Genomic DNA, 22,946 nt, shown 5'->3' with positions numbered 1-22,946 from the left:
CTTGGTGACCAGTGGTGTTCCGCAGGGATCTGTTCTGGGACCTCTACTCTTTGTGATTTTTATAAATGACTTTGATGAGGAAGTGGAAGGCTGGGTTAGTAAGTTTGCTGATGACGAAGGTTGCTGGAGTTGGGGATAGTGTGGAGGGCTGTTGTAGGTTGCAACGGGACATTGACAGGATGCAGAGCTGGGCTGAGAAGAGGCAGATGGAGTTCAACCTGGAAAAGTGTGAAGTGATTCATTTTGGAAGGTCGAATTTGAATGCAGAATACAGGCTTAAAGACCGGATTCTTGGCAGTGTGGAGGAACAGAGGGATCTTGGGGTCCACGTCCATAGATCCCTCAAAGTTGCCACCCAAGTTGATAGGGTTGTTAAGGTGTATGGGGTGTTGGCTTTCATTAACAGGGGGATTGATTATCAGAGCCACGAGGTTATGCTGCAGCTCTATAAAGCCCTGGTTAGACCACACTTGGAATATTGTGTTCAGTTCTGGTCGCCTCATTATAGGAAGGATATGGAAGCTTTAGAGAGGGTGCAGAGGAGATTTACCAGGATGCTGCCTGGACTGGAGGGCATGTCTTATGAAGAAAGGTTGAGGAAGCTAGGGCTTTTCTCATTGGAGCGAGGAAGGATGAGAGGTGACTTGATAGAGGTGTACAAGATGATGAGAGGCATAGATAGAGTGGATAGCCAGAGACTTTTTCCCAGGGCAGATAGGGCTATCACCAGGGGGCATACTTTTAAGGTGATTGGAGGAAGGTTTAGGGGAGATGTCAGAGGTAGGTTCTTTACAGAGTGGTGGGTGCGTGGAATGCACTGCCAGCGGTGGTAGTAGAAGCAAATACATTAGGGACATTTAAGCGACTCTTGGATAGGTACATGGGTGATAGTAGAATGAAGGGTATGTCGGTAGTTTGATCTTCGAGTAGGTTAAAGGGTCGGCACAACATCGTGGGCCGAAGGGCCTGTACTGTGCTGTCCTGTTCTATGTTCCATGTTCCTTAGGTAGGGAGACTAAAACTACACACACTACTCCAGGTGTGGTCTCACCAAAGCCCTATACAATTGTAGCAAGACTTCCTTGCTGTACTCCATTCCCCTTGCTAAAAATGCCAACATGTTATTTACCTACCTACATGCTTGCTGTATCTGCATGTTAACTTTGTCCGTGTTCCTTGTATGAATACACCCAGGTCTCTGAACATCAACATTTAAAGAAGTTTCACATCTTAAGAATATTCTGCTCTTCTATTCTTCCAACCAAAGTGAATAACCTCACACTTCCCCATATTATATTCCATCCGTCACATTGTTACCCATTCACTTTACCTGTCTATCTCTTTGAAGCCTCTTTGTGTCCTCCTTACAGGTTCCTAGCTTTGTATCAACAAACTTGGATACATTACTCTTGATATTTGTCATTAAAATAGATTGTAAATAGCTCAGACCCAGCGCTGATTCTTGCATCACTCCACTAGGTATGGCCTGCCAACATGAAAATGCCCCATTAATGCCTACTCTTCTCTTCCTGTCCATTAACCAATCCTCTAACCTTGCTAATATATTGCTGCAACTCCATGAGCCCTTATCTTGTGTGGTGCCTTTTGAAAATCCAAGTACACTACATTTATTGGCTCCCCTTTATCTACCCTACTAGTTACATCCTCAAAAAAACTCTCATTTGTCAAACACTATTTCCCTTTCATAGAACCATGTTGACTGTCTGATCATAATACCATTTTCTAATTACATTAAGGCTTCCTTAATAGATTCGAGCATTTTCCTGACAACTGATGTCGGGCTAACCGGCCTATCGTTTTCTTTCTTGCTCCTTTCTTGAATAGTGGTGTTAGATTTGCTAACTTCCAATCTGCTGGGACTTTTAGAATCTAGGTAATTTTGGAAAATCGTAACCAGTGCTACCTCTTTTCGAACCCTAGGAAGTAGGCAATCAGGTCCTGGGGATTTGTCCATTTAACTTTCTTGCATGCTTTTTCTCAGTTATTACTTACTTTACATTGCTTACTCATTAGCCCTTCGTTGCCCTTTATTTCTGCTATGTAATTTGTGTCTTCTACTGTGAAAGAGACAAAATGTTCAATGTCTCTGCCATTTCCTCATGTCCATGATAATTTCTCCTGTCCCTGCCTTTAAGGGACCAATGTTTACTTTAGCTACTCCTTTTTTTTTAAATAAACTTGTGAAAGCTCTTACAATCCATTTTTATATTCCTGGCTAGTTTACTCTCATTCTATTTTTCCCTTATCAAATTTTTGGTCTGACTGTTATACAAAGGGTTATTAAGCAGTATACAGCTGTCCTGATAATTTCTGTTTGTTAGTCTGCTTTTGCTAATAAGCTGCCTCTGCAGCTCACTTTAAATGTTCCCATTGTTCAATCCCCATAGTTCTGTTCCCACATGTGGCACAAATGTTACTTGCCACTTATCAGCCCAAGCCTGGATATTGTCCAAGTCTGGCCACATCTGGATGCAGTCTGCTACAATATCTGAAGAGTCATGAATGGTGCAATCAGTGACCTTATGATGGAGGGAAGGTCATTGATGAAGCAGCTGAAGATGGTTGGGCCTAGGATACTACCCTGAGGAACTCCTGCAGTGATGTCCTGGGACTTAGATGATTGACCTCCAACAACCAAAAACATCTTCCTTTGTGCTAGGTGTGACTCCAACTAGCGGAGAGTTTTCCCTGATTCCCATTGACTCCAATTTTGCTCGGGCTACTTGATGCCATTATTACGACCAGGTGAGGAAAGGGTCTTGGGCTCCCCTCTCTGCTTTTTCCTGGTTTTGCCATAACAGGGTTTAACTTTTAAAACAGTTTTTTCAGCTTCCCCTCTGAGTCCTTGCTCACTGCTATCGTAATTGTAAAGGAATCAACTGGACAGGTTTTCTCAGGTTTAAACAAGAAAGGCATAAGTTTATTAACCTTAAAACTCTAACTCAGTTAAAACTACTAAAATATGCACGACAACCACGCTAGCATACATGAGTGATAAACACGCTGTTACAATCAGGAGAGAAATGGGTCCGGGCTCCCTCTCCCCCTTTGCCTGGTTTAACCATAACAGGGTTTAATTTTAAAAACAGTGTTTTGAGCTCCCCCTTAGTGAATTCTTGTTCACTGCTTTCCAACTGCAAGGCAAAGATCAGACAGGTTTTCTTCGATTTAAACAAGAAAGGTGGAGGTTTATTAAACCTTAAACTCTAATTCGGTTAACGACTAAGAGTACGGGACGCGACTACGAGTACGGGACGCGACCACTAGTATGCATATACGATAAGCACACATGCAGATAGAGACTGAAAAAGAATGAATAAAAGGGAAAAGTTTGAGGCGATAGCTGGGTTTATTTACAGTCCTTTGAGTTCAATGTGGAGTCTTTGGTTGCCGGTAAGTCTGGCTGTTCATTGGGGCCCAGTGCATGCTTTAACTTGTTTCGATGTAGGAATCTCTTCTCTTAAGGTTGAAGCATCTTCAGTGGGTCTGGAGGCTTGTGAGAAAGCAAGAGAGAGCCAGCTAGGAGAGGCTGTCTTGTTCCAGGTTCAGTTATAATCTGCCGTCTGTCTTCAAACTGTCCTGTGTGTAGTTCAAAAAGCCTGGGACAGCTGTTTAGTCATGTGACCAGCTGGTTTAATCACTCCTGCATTTGTGGATTCTCCATCTTAGCAGACACTGGAATGCAAGCTTTCTTACACCTTCAATGTCTGGTGATCAAAATCCATTTGGGTTAATTGGACCAGGGAGTAGTTGCTTTGTCTCTCCAAGCACTGTCTCTTAATATGCAAACGTCCTCCAGCCAAATGTCTGGTGATCTCTTTAAACAAGTCATTTCTTCACTCCAGCAACAGTTTAGAAACTTATGTTCATATGACGAAATTAAATGCCTCATGCTTAGCAGATGGGGGTCTTCATGACAACACGCACAAATAGATACAGAGAAGAACTAAAGGGGGAAGGTTTGAAATAGTGGATGGAATTCAGTTACTGGTTTTGGGTTGGATGTAAAGTCTGAAGTTAAGAACATAAGAAATAAGAGCAGGAGTAGACCATTCGGCCCCTCAAGCCTGCCTCACCATTCAATAAGATCATGGCTGATCTGCCCCAGACCTCAACCCCTTTCCTGTGAGCTCCTCAACTCCGATATTTCAAAAATCTATTCTACCTCCTCAAATATATTTAGTGATCTAGCCCTGACAACTCTCTGGAGTAGAGAATTCCAGACATTCACCACCCTCAGAAGAAATTCCTTCACATCTCCATTTTAAATGAGTGTCCCCTAGTTCGAGATTCTTCCACTAGCAGAAACATCTTCTCAACATCGGCCCTATCAAGCCCCTTCAGAATCTTGTATGTTACAATAAGATCACCTCTCATTCTTCCAAACTCTAATGAATAAAGACCTGCATAGTCGTTCTTGATAAGTCAACCCCTTCATCCCAGGAATCAGCCTAGTGAATCTCTTTTGAACTGCCTCCAATGCCAGTATATCCTTTCTTAAATATGGGGACCAAAACTGTACATCGTACTCCAGGTGTGGCCTCACCAACACCCTGTACAGTTGTTGTAAGACTTCCCTATTTTTAAATTCCAACCCCCTAGCTTAAAGGCCAAAATGCCATTTGCCTTCCTAATTACTTGCTGCACCTGCATGCTAACTTTGTGGTTCATGCACAAAAACACCCAGATTCCTCTGTGCTGCACTTTTTTTTGAAGTCTCTCCATTTAAATAATCTGCCTTTTGATTCTTCCTACAAAGTGCACGACCTCTCACTTTACTACATTAAACTCCATCTGCAAAGTTTTTGCCCACTCACCTCAACCTATCTATATCCCCTTGCAGATTCCTTATATCCTCATCACATGCCCTCCCACCTATTGTTGTACCTTCAGCAAATTTGGATATATTACACTCTGCCCCCACCTCCAAGTCATTAATATAGAGATAGTAAATAAGTGAGGCCCTGCGACTGATCCTTGTGGCATTCCACTAGTTACGTCTTTCCAACCTGGAAAAGGCCCATTAATCCCGACTCTGTCTTCTGTGAGTTAACCAATCCTAAATCCATGCTAATACCTTACCGCCAATTCAGTGAGCTTCTACCTTGTGCAATAATCTTTTACGTAACACCTTATTGAATGCCTTCTGCAGTTCTCGGGGCCCAGTGCACACTTTCAAATGTGTTTCGCTGGTACCAGAAGGTTGCAGGGGTCTTGTGTTGAGACTTAAGTTACTTGCATGGGTCCCTGGAACTTTGAGAGAGAGACCTTGCTTCTCTTTGGTCTTCAAATAGCAGCCTGCCTCAAAACTTTACTGTGAGCACAATTCATACAATTCACAGGATGCCAAGCAGGTTAGTTATGTGACCAGCTCTTTGGTTAAGACAACATCGCCTGCGAGGTTTGTTGATTCTTCAAAGCTGACAAGACACTCTGGGGTGCAGGGGTGGAATGCTGGCTCTTACAGACAGACAGACAGACAATGACTCTCAATGTCTTTTGTTGATCACCATTGACAAAACCCATCTGGCTAATTGAATCAGGGAGCACTGCCATTGACTTGCTATTCAATTATTTCTCAATGCAAATTTGCAGCCATATTTTCAGCCAGCCATTCAGTCCTGTGGTCTTTTTCAAACCTGTTATGTTCAAGGTCTGGTAACAGTTCAAATAGTTACATATGAAGAAAATAATATGTTCCATTTGGCAGGTGTGGTTTCGGTCACACAATACTCAGTCAAATGCTGCCTTGATGTCAAGGGCAGTCACTCTCACCTCACCTCTTGAGTTCAGCTCTTTTGTCCATGTTTGAACCAAGGCTGTAATGTGGTCAAGAGCTGAGTGGCCCTGGCGGAACCCAAACTAATTGTCACTGAGCAGATTATTGCTGAACTGCCACTTGATTGCACTGTCAATGACACCTTCATCATTTTGCTGATGATCAAGAGTAAACTAATGGGGCGGTAATTGGCCGGGTTGGACTTGTGCTGCTTTGTGTACAGGACATACCTGGGCAATTTTCCACATTGCAGGGTAGATGCCAGTGTTGTATCTGTACAGGAACAGCTTGGCTAGGGGCGTGGCTAGTTCTGGAGCACAAGTCTTCAATATTATTGCCGGAATGTTGTCAGGTCCCTTAGCCTTTGCAGTATCCAGTGTCTTTAGCTGTCTCTTGATATCACGGAGTGAATCCGATTGGCTGAAGGCTGGCATCTGTAATGCTAGGGATCTCAAAAGAGGCAGAGATGGATCATCCACTCAGCACTTCTGGCTGAAGACGGATGTCCAGATGGCCTTTACTCTCTGCCAGCTCAGTGGCACCGATGGCTCATGACTCCTCTTGTCCTCTTCAAATTGGTGTGCCAAACCTCTCCAGGTCTATTCCATTATTCTTCATAGCCAGCGGCTCCTCCTGTGCGCTGATTGCTTGGTTCATACATAGCACTGTTTTGACTGGTCCTGCCATTTTGTTTGTCAGTTCTTGCATTTGTACATCAGTCATGATCAAATGTGTAAAACAATTTGTACAAACAGTCCATTATAAACTTAAGGTCCATTAGATCATACTTTTCTGGCAAGACTTATCCTGCTTTTCTGTTACATTTTGATCCGAACGTTTTACATAGTTTTAAATATTGTTACAACTGAGATGGGAGGAGCACAGTTAATACAGTTCCACTTCTCCACAGGTCAAAACATATCAATAAATTTTCTCACTTACAAAACAGCCAATTAGATACTAGAAGCCCTAGAATAAAGCACACCAACCAGGTTTCTTTAAACCACAAAATTATCCATTTATTATAAACAAAGTCTTAACCAATAATGAAGTAAATGTGATTTGAGATATTAAAGCCTGTATTATATATCCAAGCCCTTATACACACTCCTACATCCAAAAACCAGTTAACTGGGGAAAAAAATTTGTTTACAGCTGTGACAAAAGTTGAAGGAATAAAAAAAATTGTGCTGAATATGGAAGGAGGTCCTTTGTGGCAAGGTGTCCCAAAGTCAAATAGTTGGTGGCCACTAGGAGTCTTTCCAGGCGGGATTGATGAACAGTCTGCTTTCGGTAGGCGTTCAAAGAAATTCAACTACAGAAGGCTTCACTTGGGTCTTCCATCAGGTGTGCAGCAACAGGTGTCAGTTCTCATGCACATTCGATACAAGCTCATTTGAAGATGCAAGGTTTCTGCAAATATTCAGGGTTTCTTCTAAAATGCAGAAGGCAACAGTACCACTTCATACAGTCTTTAAGAGCAATGATTCTTCAAAGAGAGCTAACCATTTTCTTATGAATTCCTGGCAGGTCCATATCAAATTTAAATTGCCTGCTTTGGTCCAAATCCACAACAAAGACTGGCTCTTAAGTCAAACCCCCTGTGGTGTTTACGTGAAATCGCCTGCTTACCAGTATTTGTTTACTGGTCAAAACCAGGAACCTCTTGTTGACCTTCCCTTTTTATTGAAAAAAAATCCATTAAGTTCAGCTATCTCCAGATGTTTCAATGTCCATGAACTTTTTTTAGTTTAAAAAAATATATATAGATTCCCAAGTTTTAACACACAAAAATGGAAATTCCGTTACAATATCTGTTCTTTTCTTTACCTTTTCCTGTTCATGTAATGAAGTCATACATTTCAGACGGGACGACACCTGCTTTTGTTACATTTTGATCACAACTTTTTTTTTTTTAAGATTAGAGATACAGCACTGAAACAGGCCCTTCGGCCCACCAAGTCTGTGCCGAACATCAACCACCCATTTGTTACCTAGTTTTTGATATCTGTTCTGGTCTTTCCCTTTGTTTGTTATTGGTCTGTATCACAAAGTAATTCTGGTGACTCTAACTGTATAGGCAGCATTTTTTTCAGTAAGGTACACAGCTAAAATTAACTTTTACCAAAAGCTTATACAAAACATATGAAAGTACATAAAATTCATAATGCAAAAAATATAAAACCAGTAAAAATGACAATCCATATTTCTTACACATCCTTTATTATTGGGGTTATTTCTCCTCCTTTTCTATTCTGTCTTTTCAAAATATACTGTGGCATATTTATTTCCCAACCTTGGTCACCTTGCAATCATGTCTGTTTTGGTGATTATATCAAACCCATTTAGCTCTATTTGTGCCATTTGTTCATCTATCTTAGGAATGCTTCATGCATTCAGATAAAGAGCCTTTAATATTTTTACCACTATTCTTTGCATGGACCTTATTCGCTAATGTACTATTCCTAATGAACTCTGTCCCTTCCTGTTTCACTCTGCTTATCCTTGCCCAATTCACTACACTGCTGTATTGCCTCAACTTTTCTTTTTTAAATTGCTAAATCTCCCTTCACCTGACCCCTCCCTCCCCCTTTTAGTTTAAAGCCGTATCCACAGCCTTTATTGTACGATTCACCAGGACACTGATCCCAGCCCAGTTTAAATGAAGCCCATCCCAATGGAATGGCTCCCTTTTTTCCCAGTGCTGGTGCTAGTGTCTCATTAATCAAAACTCCTGCTTCTCACACCACTCTGAGCCACACATTTAATTCTCTAATCTGCTTGACCCTTTGCCAATTGGCACATAGCTTAAGTAACAATCCAGAGATTATTACCTTTGAGCTTCTGCATTTTAATTTGGACATAGTTCATCTCCAGCCTTGAGGAGATGTCTTTAACCCTGGCACCGGGGAGGCAACACAACTTTCAGAACTTCTGGTCACGGCTGCAGAGAATAGTATCTATCCCCTGACTATACTGTTCCCTATCACTATCTCATTCCTTTTCACTCCCCCACTTGAATGGACTCCTGCACCATGGTGCTATGGTCAGTTTGCCCATCCATATAGGTAGCAAGAACCTCATACCTGTGGGTCAAAGTCAAGGGCCGAGGCTCCTCCATCACTATTTCCTGGATTTCTATACCTACCTGACTTGCACTCACACTTTACTGTCTCTGACCGTTGATCGACTCATAAAGTTGACTTAACTGAAGGGTGTTGCTGACTCCTGGAACAAAGTCTCCAGGCAACACTCTTCCCCCTCCCTGATGCCCCACAATGTCTGCAGCTCAGATTCCAGCTTAACAACTCGTGAAGTTCCTTGAGCTGCAGACACCGCAGATATAGTTGTGCGGGATCTCTATGCTTTCCACAAACTCCCACATTTATTTATTTAGAGATACAGCACTGAAACAGGCCCTTCGGACCACCGAGTCTGTGCCGACCAACAACCACCCATTTATACTAATCCTACATTAATCCCATATTCCCTACCACGTCCCCACCATTCTCCTACCACCTACCTACACTAGGGGCAATTTACAATGGCCAATTTACCTATCAACCTGAAAGTCTTTGGCTGTGGGAGGAAACCAGAGCACCCGGCGGAAACCCATGTGGTCACAGGGAGAACTTGCAAACTCCACACAAGCAGTACCCAGAATTGAACCCAGGTCGCTGGAGCTGTGAGGCTGCAGTGCTAACCACTGTGCCACCCAGCATGTTGCAGATACAGCACAGCACCTATCCTTGCATGTCTATCTATCCATATTTATGTCACTACTTTATTAAATTTGTAACTAATTAACTAAAGTAATAGTAAGGTACAGTTTCCCAGCTTAAAGGCAACAAAAAACACTCACCAGCAACTAGAAGTAAATCAAAAAGAATAAAAAGCAGCAGCACCTTCTCCCTCTGGATCAACTTCCCACTTGCACCAAATTCTGGACTTTAGCACTGTTTACATGGTGCTCAGTTCTCCAATCACTCTGCTGTAGCAAATACTGTCCATTTATATAGAGTTTATGGCTCATACCTAAGTTAAAACTGCTAAGTCAGCTTCCTGCTAGAGTAATTAACACCTATTCAGGCAACCACTTTCAGCTGATGGACAGTTAACTGCCCCTATCAGGTGGTTTCTGTTAACTAGGTCTTAATTCTGTGATTCTGTGAATATAATTTTACTTAGAATGTTACAACTGCGAAAGAAACTGGAAACTAAAGGTTCAACTAAACTTCGTCATTGGCACACTTGCTTTGCTGATGGTCCAAGAGGTCGGATGTGTTGTCATCAGTGCTTCAAAGGTCAACTTTTTTTTTTATTGTGCTCAATAACTTCACCTAAAATTTTGGGACCAGCCTGTTCTATGTTGGGGAGGATATTTTTCAACCAGATGATTCTTGATATCATTGATGCACTTAAGTTTCCATTCAGTGAGAAAATTGATCATTTAAACTCTGTGCGCACTGCTGAACATTTTTGCAAGGCCTTACTGGAATGAAAATTAACATTGGGGATGTTGTATATGTTCATTTCTTGCCAGTTTAACAGTTTCAGAGGCCATTTGATAGTTTATTATAATTAAAGAGGATAAATAGCATTTCTGGATTTCTTAAGAGGTGCAACAGTACAGCAGCCTGTCACGTCATGTTAAGAGAAGCATCAATTTATTAAGTATGTCATGAATGTTGGACTTTGTAACATTGTTTTTAAAATTGTGATTTTTAATGTAGTTTAAGATGGAGTTAGAGAAGACAGGTGACCTCACATCAACTCTGCTGAAAGATGAGATTTGTTACCAGGACAACAAAGATCCCAGGTCAAAGACCTCTTTGAAAAGCCGAGACTGCAGGGATATAACATTTGAAGAACAATGGGACTCATGTCCCCTCTAATCCTTCTACCAATCACCTTAAATCTGTCTCCCCTAATAACTGACCTCCCTGCCACGGGAAACAGGTCCTTTGTGTTTACTCTATCTAGGCCCCTCATAATCTTGTACATCTCAATCAAGTCACCCCTCAGGCTCCTCAATTCCAGGGAAAACAACCCAAACCTATCCAATCTTTCCTTATAGCTGTAACCCTCAAGCCCTGGCAACATTCTTGTAAATCTCCTCTGCACTCTCTCCAGAGCAATTATGTCCTTCCTGTAATGTGGTGACCAGAACTGCACTCACTGCGGCCTAACCAGTGCTCTATACAGCTCCAGCATCACATCCCTGCTTTTCTACTCTATACCTCGGCCAATAAGGGAAAGCAATCCATATGCCGCCTTCACCACTCTATCTACCTGTCCTGCCACCTTCAGGGACCTCTGGACATGCACTCCAAAGTCTCTCACCTCTTCTACACCTCTCAATATCCTCCCTTTTATTGTACAGTCCCTCGCTTTGTTTGCCCTCCCCAAATGCATTACCTCACACTTCTCAGGACTGAATTCCATTTGCCACTTTTCTGCCCACTCAACCAAGCCTTTGATTTGAGATTAGAGATTAGAGATACAGCACTGAAACAGGCCCTTCGGCCCACCGAGTCTGTGCCGACCATCAGCCAACCATTTATACTAATCCTACACTAATCCCATATTCCTACCAAACATCCCCACCTGTCCCTATATTTCCCTACCACCTACCTATACTAGTGACAATTTATAATGGCCAATTTACCTACCAACCTGCAAGTCTTTTGGCTTGTGGGAGGAAACCGGAGCACCCGGAGAAAACCCACGCAGACACAGGGAGAACTTGCAAACTCCACACAGGCAGTACCCAGAATCGAACCCGGGTCCCTGGAGCTGTGAGGCTGTAGTGCTAACCACTGCGCCACTGTGCATTCGGGAGGCCATGATTCTCCTTCTCACTATTAACTACATGGCCAATTTTTGTGTCATGAGCAAATTTCCCAGTCATGCCTCCCACATTTAAGTCTAAATCATTAAAATATACCACAAACAGCAAGGGACCCAACACTGAGCCCTGTGGAACACCTTTGGAAACCACCTTCCATTCACAAAAACATCTGTCAACTACTACCCTTTGTTTCCTGTCACTGAGCCAATTCTGGATCCAACCTGCCATGTTCCCCTGTATCCCATAGGCTTTCATTTTTCTGACCAGTCTGCCTTGTGGGACCTTGTCAAGCGCCTTACTAAAATCCATGTAAACCACATCCACTGCACTACCCTCAATCAATCCTCCTTTTGTTACTTCCTCAAAAAACTCAATCAAGTTAGTAAGACATGACCTTCCCTTAACAAATCCATGCTGACTATCCCTGATTAATCCATGTCTTTCTAAGTGACAGTTTATCCTGTCCCTCAGAATTGATTCTAACAATTTACCCACCACTGAAGTCAGACTGACTGGACTATAATTAACTGGCTTATACCTCACACCCTCTTTAAACAATGATACAACGTCCACCGACGTCCAATCATCTGGTACCTCACCTGTATCTAGTGAGGATTTGAAGATGATCCTCAGCACATCTGCTATTTCCTCCCTGGCTTTCTTTAACAGCCTGGGATGTAAAACATTAAGTCCTGCAAATTTATCCACTTTCAGGGATGTCAGACCCTCTAGTACTTCCTCTCATTATGCTTATCGTATCTAATATTTTACACTCCTCCTCTTTAACTACGATGTCTGCATCAACCCCTCCTCTGAAGGCCGAGACAAAAAATTTGTTAAGAACCCTGCCTACATCTTCTGCATTCACGCATAAGTTCCCCTGTACATCTCTGATAGACCCTACCCTTTCCTTAGTTATCTGCTTACTCTTAATGTACTGATAAAACATCTTCGGGTTTTCCTTGATTTTACCTGCCAATAATTTTTCATGTCCTCTCTTTGCTTTTCTAATTTCCTTTTTTACTTCACCCCTGCACTTTCTATACTCCTCTCGGCTTTCTAAAGTATTAAGATATTGTGATCATTATAAGCTTTCTTTTTCTGCTTTAACTTACCCTGTAAGTGTCCAGATAACCAGGGAGCTCTAGGTTTGGCAGTACCACCCTTTATCTTAGTGAGGATATGCCTACACTGTGCCTGCAGTATCTTGCTCTTGAATGCCTTCCATCTGGGGGCTTGTGCCAAAGTTGGGAGAGCTGTCCCACAGTCTAGTCAAGCAACAGCCTGACATACTCACCAAATCATACCTTTCAGACAATGTCCCAGACCCTACCATCACCATCCCCGAGTATGTCCTGTCCCACCGGCAGGACAGACCTAGCATAGGTGGTGGCACAGCGGTATACAGTTGGGAGGGAGTTGCCCTGGGAGTCCTCAACATCGACTCCAGAGCCCATGAAATCTCATGGCATCAGGTCAAACATGGGCAAGGAAACCTCCTACCACCCCCACCCCCCCAGCTGATGAATCAGTATTCCTCCATGTTGAACACCACTTGGAGGAAGCACTGAAGGTGATAAGGGTGCAGAATGTACTCTGGGTGGTGGACTTCAATGTCCATCACCAGGAGTGGCTCAGTAGCACCACTACTGACCGAGCTGGCCGAGTCCTAAAGGACATAGCTGCTAGACTGGGTATGTGGCAGGTGGTGACGGAACCAACAAGAAGGAAAAATATACTGACCTAATCCTCACCAATCAGCCTGTCACCAATGCATCTGTCCATGACAGTATTGGTAGGAGCGACAACCGCACGGTCCTTGTGGAGACGAAGTGCCATCTTCACATTGAGGATACCCTCCATCATGGTGTGTGGCACTACCACTGTGCTAAATGGGATAGGCTTCGAACAGATCAAGCAACTCAAAACTGGGCATCCATCGGGCGCTGTGGGCCATCAGCAACAGAATCATACTCAACCACAATCTGTAATCTCATGGCCCGACATATCCCCCACTCCACCATTACCAGCTAGCGGGGGGATCAACCCTGGTTCAATGAAGGGTGCAGGAGGGCATGCCAGGAGCAGCACCAGGCATACCTCAAAATGAAGTGTCAACCTGGTGAAGCTACAACCCAGGACTACTTGCATTCCAAACAGCATAAGCAGGATATGATGGACAGAGCTAAGCGATCCCAGAACCAACAAATCAGATCTGAGCTCTGCGGTCCTGCCACATCCAGTCGTGATTGGTGGTGGACAATTAAACAACTAACAAGAGGAAGAAGCTCCACAAACATCCCCATCTTCAATGATGGGGGTGGTGGGGGAGTGTGGTGCGTGCCAGCACATCAGTGCGAAATATGAGGCTGAAGCGTTTGCAGCAATCTTCAGCCAGAAGTGCCGAGTGGATGATCAATCTCTGCCTCCTCCTGAAGTCCCCAGATTCACAGTTACCAGTCTCCAGCCAATTCGATTCATTCCACGTGATATCAAGAAACAGCTGAAGGCACTGGGTACTGCAAAAGCAATGGGCCCTGACAACATTCTGGCAATAGTACTGAAGACCCTTGCTCCAGAACTTTCCATGCCCCGAGCCAAGCTGTTCCAGTACAACGACAACACTGGCATCTACTCGGCAAGGTGGAAAATTGCCCAGCTATGTCCTGTACACACAAAGCAGGACAAGTCCATCCTGACCAATTACTGCCCCATCAGTCTACTCTCGATCATCAGTAAAGTGATTGAAGGTGTCGTCAACAGTGCTATCAAGCGGCATCTGCTTAGCAATAACCTGCTCAGTGACGCTCAGTTTGGGTTCTGCCAGGGTCACTAAGCCCCTGATCTCATTACAGCCTTGGTCCAAACATGGACAAAAGAGCTGAACTCGAGGTGAGAGCGACTGCCCATGACGTTAAGGCAGCATTTGACCGAGTATGGCATCAAGGAGCAGAGCAAAACTGGAGTCAATGGGAATCCAGGGGAAAACACTGCTGGTTGGAGTCATACCTAGTGCAAAGGAAAATGGTTGTGGTTGTTGGTCAATCATCTGAGCTCTAAAACATCACTGCAGGAGTTCCTCAGGGTAGTGTTCTAGGCCCAACCATCTTCAGCTGCTTCATCAGTGACCTTCCTTCAAAACTAAGGTCAGAAGTGGGGATAGTCACTGTGCAATGTTCAGCACAATTTGCGACTCCTCAGATACTGAAGCAATCTGTGTAGAAAGACTTGAACAATATCTAGGCTTGGGCTGGTAAGTGGCAAGTAACATTTGCACCACACAAGTGCCAAGCAATGGCTATCTCCAACAAGAGAGAATCTAACCATCTCCCCTTGACATTCAATGGCATTACGATTGCTGAATCCCCCAATATCAACATCTTGTGGGTTACCATTGACCAGAAACTGAACTGGAGTAGCCATATAAATACTATGGCTACAAGCGCAGGTCAGAGGCTAGGAATCCTGCAGCGAGTAATTCACCTCCTGACCCCCTAAAGCCTGTTCACTGTCTACAAGGCATAAGTCAGGAATGTGATGAAATACTCTCCACTTGCCTGGATGGGTGCAGCTCCAACAACACTCAAGAAGCTCCACACCATTCAGGACAAAGCAGCCCACTTGTTTAGCACCCCAATCACAAACATTCACTCCCTGCACCACTGAGGCTCAGTGGCAGCAGTGTGTATCATCTACAAGATGCACTGCAGCAACTCCCCAAGGCTCCTTCAACAGCACCTTCCAAACTCATGACTTCTACCACCTACAAGGATAAGGTCAGCAGTTGCATGGGAGCACCACCACCTGCAAGTTCCCCTCCAAGCCACATACCATCCTGATTTGGAACCATATTGCTGTTCCTTCACTGTCACTGGGTCAAAATCCTGGAACTGCCTTCCGAATAACAGAGTGTACCTACCCCACATGGACTGCAGCAGTTCAAGAAGGTGGCTCATCACCTCGAGGAATGAATGGAAACAAAATGGACTGGAATTTAATGCTGGTGACTGGAGTCTCGATGTGCGGAAAAAACAATGCTGAGAACCCCGCTTTGCCTCTTCCCCAGAAGGCCCATTGAATCTAGTGCCAATCAGCCACTTGAGTAGACAGTGGCAGGCCTTCCACAGGATGAAGGACACTGGTGCCAGAAGTCCTGCCCTCTGAGAGCTGCTGGCCAATCGGATGCCAGCAGCTCTTCCACTAAGCAGCCCCACCATGGAGGTGGTGGTGGAGCAACTATCCGAGGGCCATGAATAGCACTGGACCCAGGCCACAGGTTGGTCAGGCCGGGAGGGCTCTCACGGGCTGAGGGTCCCGGTGGGGGGGGGGGGGGGGCGGTGACTGGCAAGGAGAGGGGGTTGACTTTCAGTGGGCTCCCACTTCCCAATGCTGGGTCCCTCATTTAGGCACTGTGCCTTTTAACGAGGGCCTCCCCCACCAACCGCCTCCCCCACCTGTCCCCAGAACCAGGCAACTGCCCACCTGGTTTTTCGCGCTGTGCTTCCCATGCGGCGGCAGGGCTGCCTGCTGTAGAGTGGAGGTGGAACGAGGCCCTTAATTGGGTATTAATTGCCCAGTTAAGGGCCTCAATTGGCAGCAGGGCAGGAAGGCCTTACTGCCCAGACTAAATTTTGGTGGAGGTGGTTAGTTGGTGGGCTACCCACCATTTTCCCCACCCCCACCCCCCACCACCATCCAATCCGATTTTATGCCCGCCCCACCTCCAAACCCATCGTGGGGGAGAGCATAAAATTGCCCCCAAGGTGTCCGTGATTCTGATGATGTAAATGCGCATGGCAGCTGTTTACACCTGGAAACAATGGAAAGCCCAGGTGATTCCGCTGTAGCCAAACTTGTGGACTTAGCATATTGCAAAAGGACAATTGGCTATTGACATTTGATTCCAGATAAATTCAACAGATTTTCTGAAGGCAGAGACTATAATGAAGTTGACCAGTGGTGGCAGCCTCCGAGAAGGCTGTAAGTTGGAAGACCATCAACAATAGCAGACTCCAAGGGGAGAGCGAGAGGGAACAGCTGCTCTCAGAAGACTGATTCATGAAAAGGCTGCAAAGATTTGAACCTGTTTCAAAAGCTGAGTTTTGCGGAGCAGTGAAAGACTAACAGGATCACCAGATCGGCTTATGCTGGGAAGTCCAGGTTGAAAGTGCTCTGAAGAAGTGAACAAAGAGGACATTAACTTTGTGAAAGGTCTGGGAGATCCAACCCATTGGACTTGGAAGGAATTTGGGACTTTCAGCTGCAAAGATTTCGCCATCAAGGAGGATAGTGTAATGTGTAAGAGTTGTGTGAGATTTTCAAGTGTTCTAATAACTAAAGAAAATACCTTTCTCTGTAATTGGGGGAATCAGCTACATACAAAGTGCTATTTAGTTAATGGGGATTTCTTTTAGATTAGTTGTTATAATAAAAGTCTTAATGTGAAATTTTGTCAGGTAATTCTTTAATTTGGGCTAGAGAGTTCTTATCTCCTATTTTAACGTTAGTGGTCTCATTGAGCTCATAACAAGTAGATCACAACTGCAGATGCAATTTCATTCGACTATCGTGACCATTTATAATGTACATTGATACTTTTGCTTGTAAATAAAGCACAATCTTTTGTATAAGGTATGTAAAGTGTTGACCATAATAAAAGAATTTTATATTTGTGGGTGATAGTATATTCACGGATAGAAATGGACGTTGAAGTTTGAAAAGCATCAGTTAGAAGAGAGCAGTTTGAGAAGCAATGTGGAAAAAAGGAAAAATGATATAGCACCTTTCACAACCTCAGGAAGTCCCAAAACACTTAACAATATCATACTTTTTAGAGTGCAGTCATTGTGTAATATAGGAAATTTTTTAGCCAATTTGCACACAGCAAGCTCCCACAAACAGCAATGAGGTAATGCCCAGATAATCTTCAGGTTTTGGTTGAGTAATATAACCACTGACCACCTCCAGGCGCGTATCCATTGTCTCTCGAGATAAGGAGGCCCAAAAGAATATGTTGGCTATACAATTTCCCTGTTCTTTGAATGGTTGTATGGGATCTCTTGTGTCCACTTGAGAAGGCAAAAGGGGCTTCAGTTGAATATCTCATTGAAAGCAGCACTTTTGATAGAGCAGCACTGAAGTGTCAGCCTAGATTATGTGCTCAAGTCTCTGGAGTATGACTTGGCCCCACAACATTTTCACTAAGAGGTAAGAAACGTTTTGCAGGGACTTTGAACATTAAGTTATTAATTTTATTGGTCAGTTTAATGACATAGAGTCAGAGTCATTATGGCACAGAAGGAGGTCATTCAGCCCATCGAGTCCATGCCGGCTGTCTGTAGAGCAATTCGGTTAGACCCATTCCCCCGTTGTATACCCATAGCCCTGGAAGTCTAGTTCTCTCAAGTGTCCATCCAATTTCCTTTTCATCTCCACTTCCATCGCCATCCTAGGCAGTGAGCTCCAGGTCTTTACCACTTGTTGCGTTAAAAAAAAGTTCTCCCTTACATTCCCCCTGCATCTCTTGCCCAAAACTTTATATCTGTGTTCCCTAGTCCTTGTACCATCAGCTAATGGGAACAGCTTTTCTTTGCCTACCTTACCTAACCTCTCATCATCTTGTGCACCTCTATCAAATCTCCCCTCAATCTCCTTTGCTCCAACGAGAACAACCCCAGCTTCTCCAACCTAACCTTGTAGCTAAAATCCATCATCCCTGCAACCATTCTGGTAAATCTCCTTTGCATCCTCTCAAGGACCCTCCCATCCTTCCTGAAGTGCAGTGACCAGAACTGGACGCAATTCTCAAGTTGTGGCCTAACTGAAGCATTATAAAGGTTCAGCATTACTTCCCTTCCTTTGTACTCAATACCTCGATTATGAAGCCCAAGATCCCATATCTTTGCTAACTACTTTCTCAATATGTCCTGCCACCTTCAAAGATCTATGTACATGAAACCTCAGGACCCTTTGTCCTTCCACACTGTTTAGAACTGTGCCATTAAGTATATATTGCCTCGCCCTATTCCTTCTGCCAAAATGTATCACCTCACACTTTCTGTATTAAATTCCATCTGCCACATATCTACCCATTCTGCTCACCTTTCAATGCCCTGTTTCAATTGATTGGTATTGTCCTTACTGTTTACCACACCTCCAAGTTTGGGATCATCACCATTGGTATCGTGATCGGTAAATTGGCTGTTGTAAATTGCCCCTAGTGTAGGTAGGTAGGTAGGTGATAGGGAATATGGGATTACTGTAGGGTTAGTATAAATGGGTGGTTGTTGGTCGGCACAGACTCGGTGGGCCGAAGGACTTGTTTCAGTGCTGCATCTCTAAATAAAAAAATAAAATAAATCAAGCGCAGGGCTAACTGCATTTTAAACATTGATTTTTGTCCAGTAGACTTGGTTGGTTCATAATTTATTCATACTATTATACATGTCCTCCCTCATAATAAACCAGCGCACTATCTTATCTGCCCTTTCTTTGCTTTCTGCAGTTTCTTTTACAGTCACTCTAAGGTTAAAACCGAGCTGAAATACTTAACCTATCCTCTGCTAATTGACAGCAGCTCTAAGTGGAGCAGGGTGACAGGAGCTCAGTTTATGATTGACAGTTTCTATGGCCCGGACAATAGAGATCAGAATTCCCAATGTTCCGATTGCATGGTGTGGACTGCTCGGTAATGCGGTTGACCAATAGCAAAGGTGTATCCACCCCTTTGCTAAACAGTGTGCATGGTGCGCGGAGTGCCCTTCAATTCGTTGACAGGCGGTGGAAGCTTGTCGTGCGGTAGTTTCCAGTTAGTGCATTGTCAAAGAAGGAGAAAGAGGAATTGGAGTTGCGATGTTTTGCAGGGGGACGTATGTTTGTTCAGTTTTTACTTCAACACCATAAAAAGAAACATTTAAACATACGGATCAGACTTTTCTACTGGACTTTTCAACGTGCGAGTCATTTCTAATTCAGGCTTCCTAAAGACTACTGAGGTTTTCTTTAAAGGGGGACAGGTAAGGCGTTTTGTTTTCTGAAAGTTAAATTGTCTTTTTCTTGCTCTTGCAACTCCAATGAATTAACTGAAAAGCACAGGATAGTATGGACAGAATATTTTTTTGCCAGATTGGTGTGTGCCCGTGCTCCAATCCTTACTGTATGACAAAGATCAGATCTATGTTAACTTAAAATCAGTACCAGATTCCACAACAAGAGGCTTAATGTTTATCGAGGGTAATTTGCTGTTCAAATGTTGTTACTTTGAAAAATAAGGCAATTGTTGCTACAGGCACGGAATTCATAAACAACATTATGCCTTCTCAGAAGTTTTGGCAACTAGCTGTTGTATTTGGAGCTAAAAAAAATTAAAATGTCACATTTACTTACACAGAAGGCAAAATTACCGCTCTCCAACCTTGCACCAGTTGTATAAGCAAATCAAAATGTTCTATTTATCTGTATGATCTTAAATACAAGGCAAATGTGAAATTACTAAACTAAGTGCAGAGATTTTGCAACTTCTTTTAGCTTATTTTTATGAACAGTTGTATATCTAAATATGAAACTGTGTAAGCAAACGTTATAGAAATGCATATAGTTGCTTTCTAAACAGCTTAGTCTTAAATCAATTAAAACATCTTAATATAAGGTACAGTTGAGATGATTGAGGTTTAATTGCTTATGTTGCATATTTTTCAATACTGTACAATATAATTAGAAGCTTTTTAATGTAGTAAATGCATGATGTTTATAATGTGCATCCTTTGCCATAACTAATGCATTTCATTGATTTGCTCGGGCAAGCAGTGGAAAAAAGTAGTCATCGGCTGATCTGGTTTAATTTGATTATGTAGCAGTTTGGTGATTGGAGGAATGCTGATTAAGTTGGATTAATTTACAATTGGCATCATGCAAAAATGGTTGCCTGAATGATGAGGCTACGCATGGTGATGCTATGTTGAATTGAAGCTAGGTTTCTTGTCCTGACCCGTAGAAAAGACCAAAGTGCAAAATTCTAAAAAAAAAATCTGCATTTTTTTTGTTTGATATCTGCTTTTATTCATACTTTTGAAGAGAGCCTTGCAATTTAAAATTGCATGATTATACAGCAGAGTAAAGTTAAGGTCAATTTATTTTTAGTTATTTGTTTTAAGTTGGAACTACATTCAGAGTAAACTATATATTAAGCTTGTGGCAAAGATATAGCTGTTCCCCAAACTTATTTAAACAAAACTACAATTATGCTGTCTTGAATTGAAGTTCAGAGTCATCTTGATTCTATAGTTTCCTAACCCAGGAAGTGATATACTTAATTGCTTCAAGGAAAATCAATCTGCAGATAGAAATTACAGGTGAAATGAAATTCTTTCCAATATTGATCCTTAAACAGATGGTAAGTTTAAAGTCACAGCAGAGACAAATTTCAGAAATGCATGCTTTGTTTAGAATGTGTGTATCTGCAGTCTTCACTGAATTTTAATATTTGGCAGAAACCAGCTGCAAAAATTTGAATATATTATGAATAAATTTCATATTTTAGTACTATGACATTTTTAATGGATTTTGAAATAAATAGTGATGCAGCAATATTAAAGGCTGCCCTTTTTACTTCCATTTCAGTATTGCCATTGCAGAAGTCTGCAAGCTTTGAGGGGAGAGAGACACTTGTATGTATGAAGACAAACTAATTTTAATTTTTTCTGACTTGGGAACTGGCTGTATGTTATATTTCTTAATACTATATAAATTAAGTTCAGTATGTATTCTGTCTACTATCTGCACTGTGGTTCTACAATATGGGCTGAAATATGAGATACTTCAGAGGTTGAACTTGCATTTCTTAAACTTGACTTGCTATTCTTTTGATCTCATTGCTAATTTTGTTTTTCATGTTACGACCTTGACACGCAATGATCCATAATGCAATTTAACATCTTTCCTGGACTTGGGACATGGTTCGTCTCTGTGAGTACTTTATTACAATTGAGAATGCTAGTTGTATAATACAAATAAGCGAGAACTATATAGTGAATTACGAAACTATAAGGGTGAAGTTAATTGTACATGAAGATCAAATCTATATGCAATCTTATCACAGAAGATATATTTTATTGCAGGTACATTTTATGGCTAGTTTGATATTTGAATTCGATATTTTTAATATTTAAACTTGTGGGTTGTAATTTGGTTGTATGGAGACAAGATTATGTTTGCTAATTCACATTAAAGTAATTTGAAACTGTTAGTGTTAGATTTCACAACAAAAATTAGATTTTGGCTTTAAGCTATTGTATACTGGCCGGTCATATGTGACACCAAAATATAACTTGTTATTAAGCCTGTATACTGTAGTATATGTAATAAACATATTAATGGGCACATTCGAACTGCATAAGTGACTTTTGTCTTTATATTGGTTGACATCAATTTGAAGTTCAACACTGAAAGCTCTAAGTACATTAGCCCGAGAATTGTAATATGATCTTGCAAGCAGTGCTGAAAATGTGTGTGTATATTTTCACTTGTTACTACTTGTTTAAGCATGTTAATTGAACCTAATAAGGATAATATATGCAGTTAGGGAAACATGATTATAGCAAACTAATAAAAGATCTTAAGCAGAAATATTAACAAGAAAATGATGGGTGAATTGTACTGGTGTTCCGTTTAGCTGTTCAGCTCACCAAAGTAATTTGGCCCATAAGTCTTATAAATTATATTTTTCCTAAGTGTTTCCATTTACAATATTTTATAATCTAACATATAGAATAACATCTAATATATACAATGAGAAATGTGTTCAGAAATACTGTGCTGGGCCATTTCTGTGAAATACTCAAAACTGGTGTATTTTTTGGAGTAATACATGGGAAGGAGGCAAAGCATGTTTTGAATGGATATTGTGTAGATTTTAGTTCTAAACATACTCAAAGTGTATGTTCTAATCGAGACACATACAACAGCTACAGAATGAAGCTGTAATTTTTACATTTTCTACTGACCCTACTTGCCCTCCTTGGGATTTAATGGCAGGACAGTAGCATAGTGTTTGTTACTGGACTAGTAATACAGAGGCTGGACTAATGATCTGGCGATGGGAGTTCAAATGCCACAATGGAAACTGGAAATTTAAATTCAGTTACTTTTTATTCTGGATCTATTTAATTATTAGTAATGGTGATCATGAAACTACCGAATTGTCATTTTAAAAAAAACACCTGGTTCACTAATATCCTTTACTCAGTCTGGCCTACGTGTGATTCCAGAACCACAGCAATATGGTAGACTCATAACTGC

The 22,946-nt window shown here is 42.2% G+C and overlaps 2 protein-coding genes across 5 annotated transcripts in view; one reads left to right on the top strand and one right to left on the bottom strand.

The window, feature by feature from the left end:
- The window catches only part of LOC137370057 (uncharacterized), a 98,886-nt gene extending 88,880 nt beyond the window's left edge, over window positions 1–10,006 (bottom strand). For all 4 annotated transcript variants that reach the window (XM_068032122.1, XM_068032113.1, XM_068032115.1 and 1 more), the window contains exon 1: window positions 9,663–10,006. The gene's annotated coding sequence lies outside the window, so the exon portion shown is untranslated. The remainder of the gene's footprint in view (window positions 1–9,662) is intronic.
- The window catches only part of LOC137370056 (band 4.1-like protein 3), a 384,274-nt gene that overhangs the window by 26,540 nt on the left and 334,788 nt on the right, over window positions 1–22,946 (top strand). Inside the window, exon 2 of the mRNA XM_068032108.1 lies at window positions 21,270–21,320. The gene's annotated coding sequence lies outside the window, so the exon portion shown is untranslated. The remainder of the gene's footprint in view (window positions 1–21,269; window positions 21,321–22,946) is intronic.

Source organism: Heterodontus francisci, chromosome 5 (assembly GCF_036365525.1).
Source record: "Heterodontus francisci isolate sHetFra1 chromosome 5, sHetFra1.hap1, whole genome shotgun sequence".
In the NCBI taxonomy this organism is placed as follows: Eukaryota; Metazoa; Chordata; class Chondrichthyes; order Heterodontiformes; family Heterodontidae; genus Heterodontus; species Heterodontus francisci.
The sequence above is the reverse complement of the archived record's forward strand: the minus strand, read 5'-3'. Positions and strand labels throughout refer to the sequence as shown.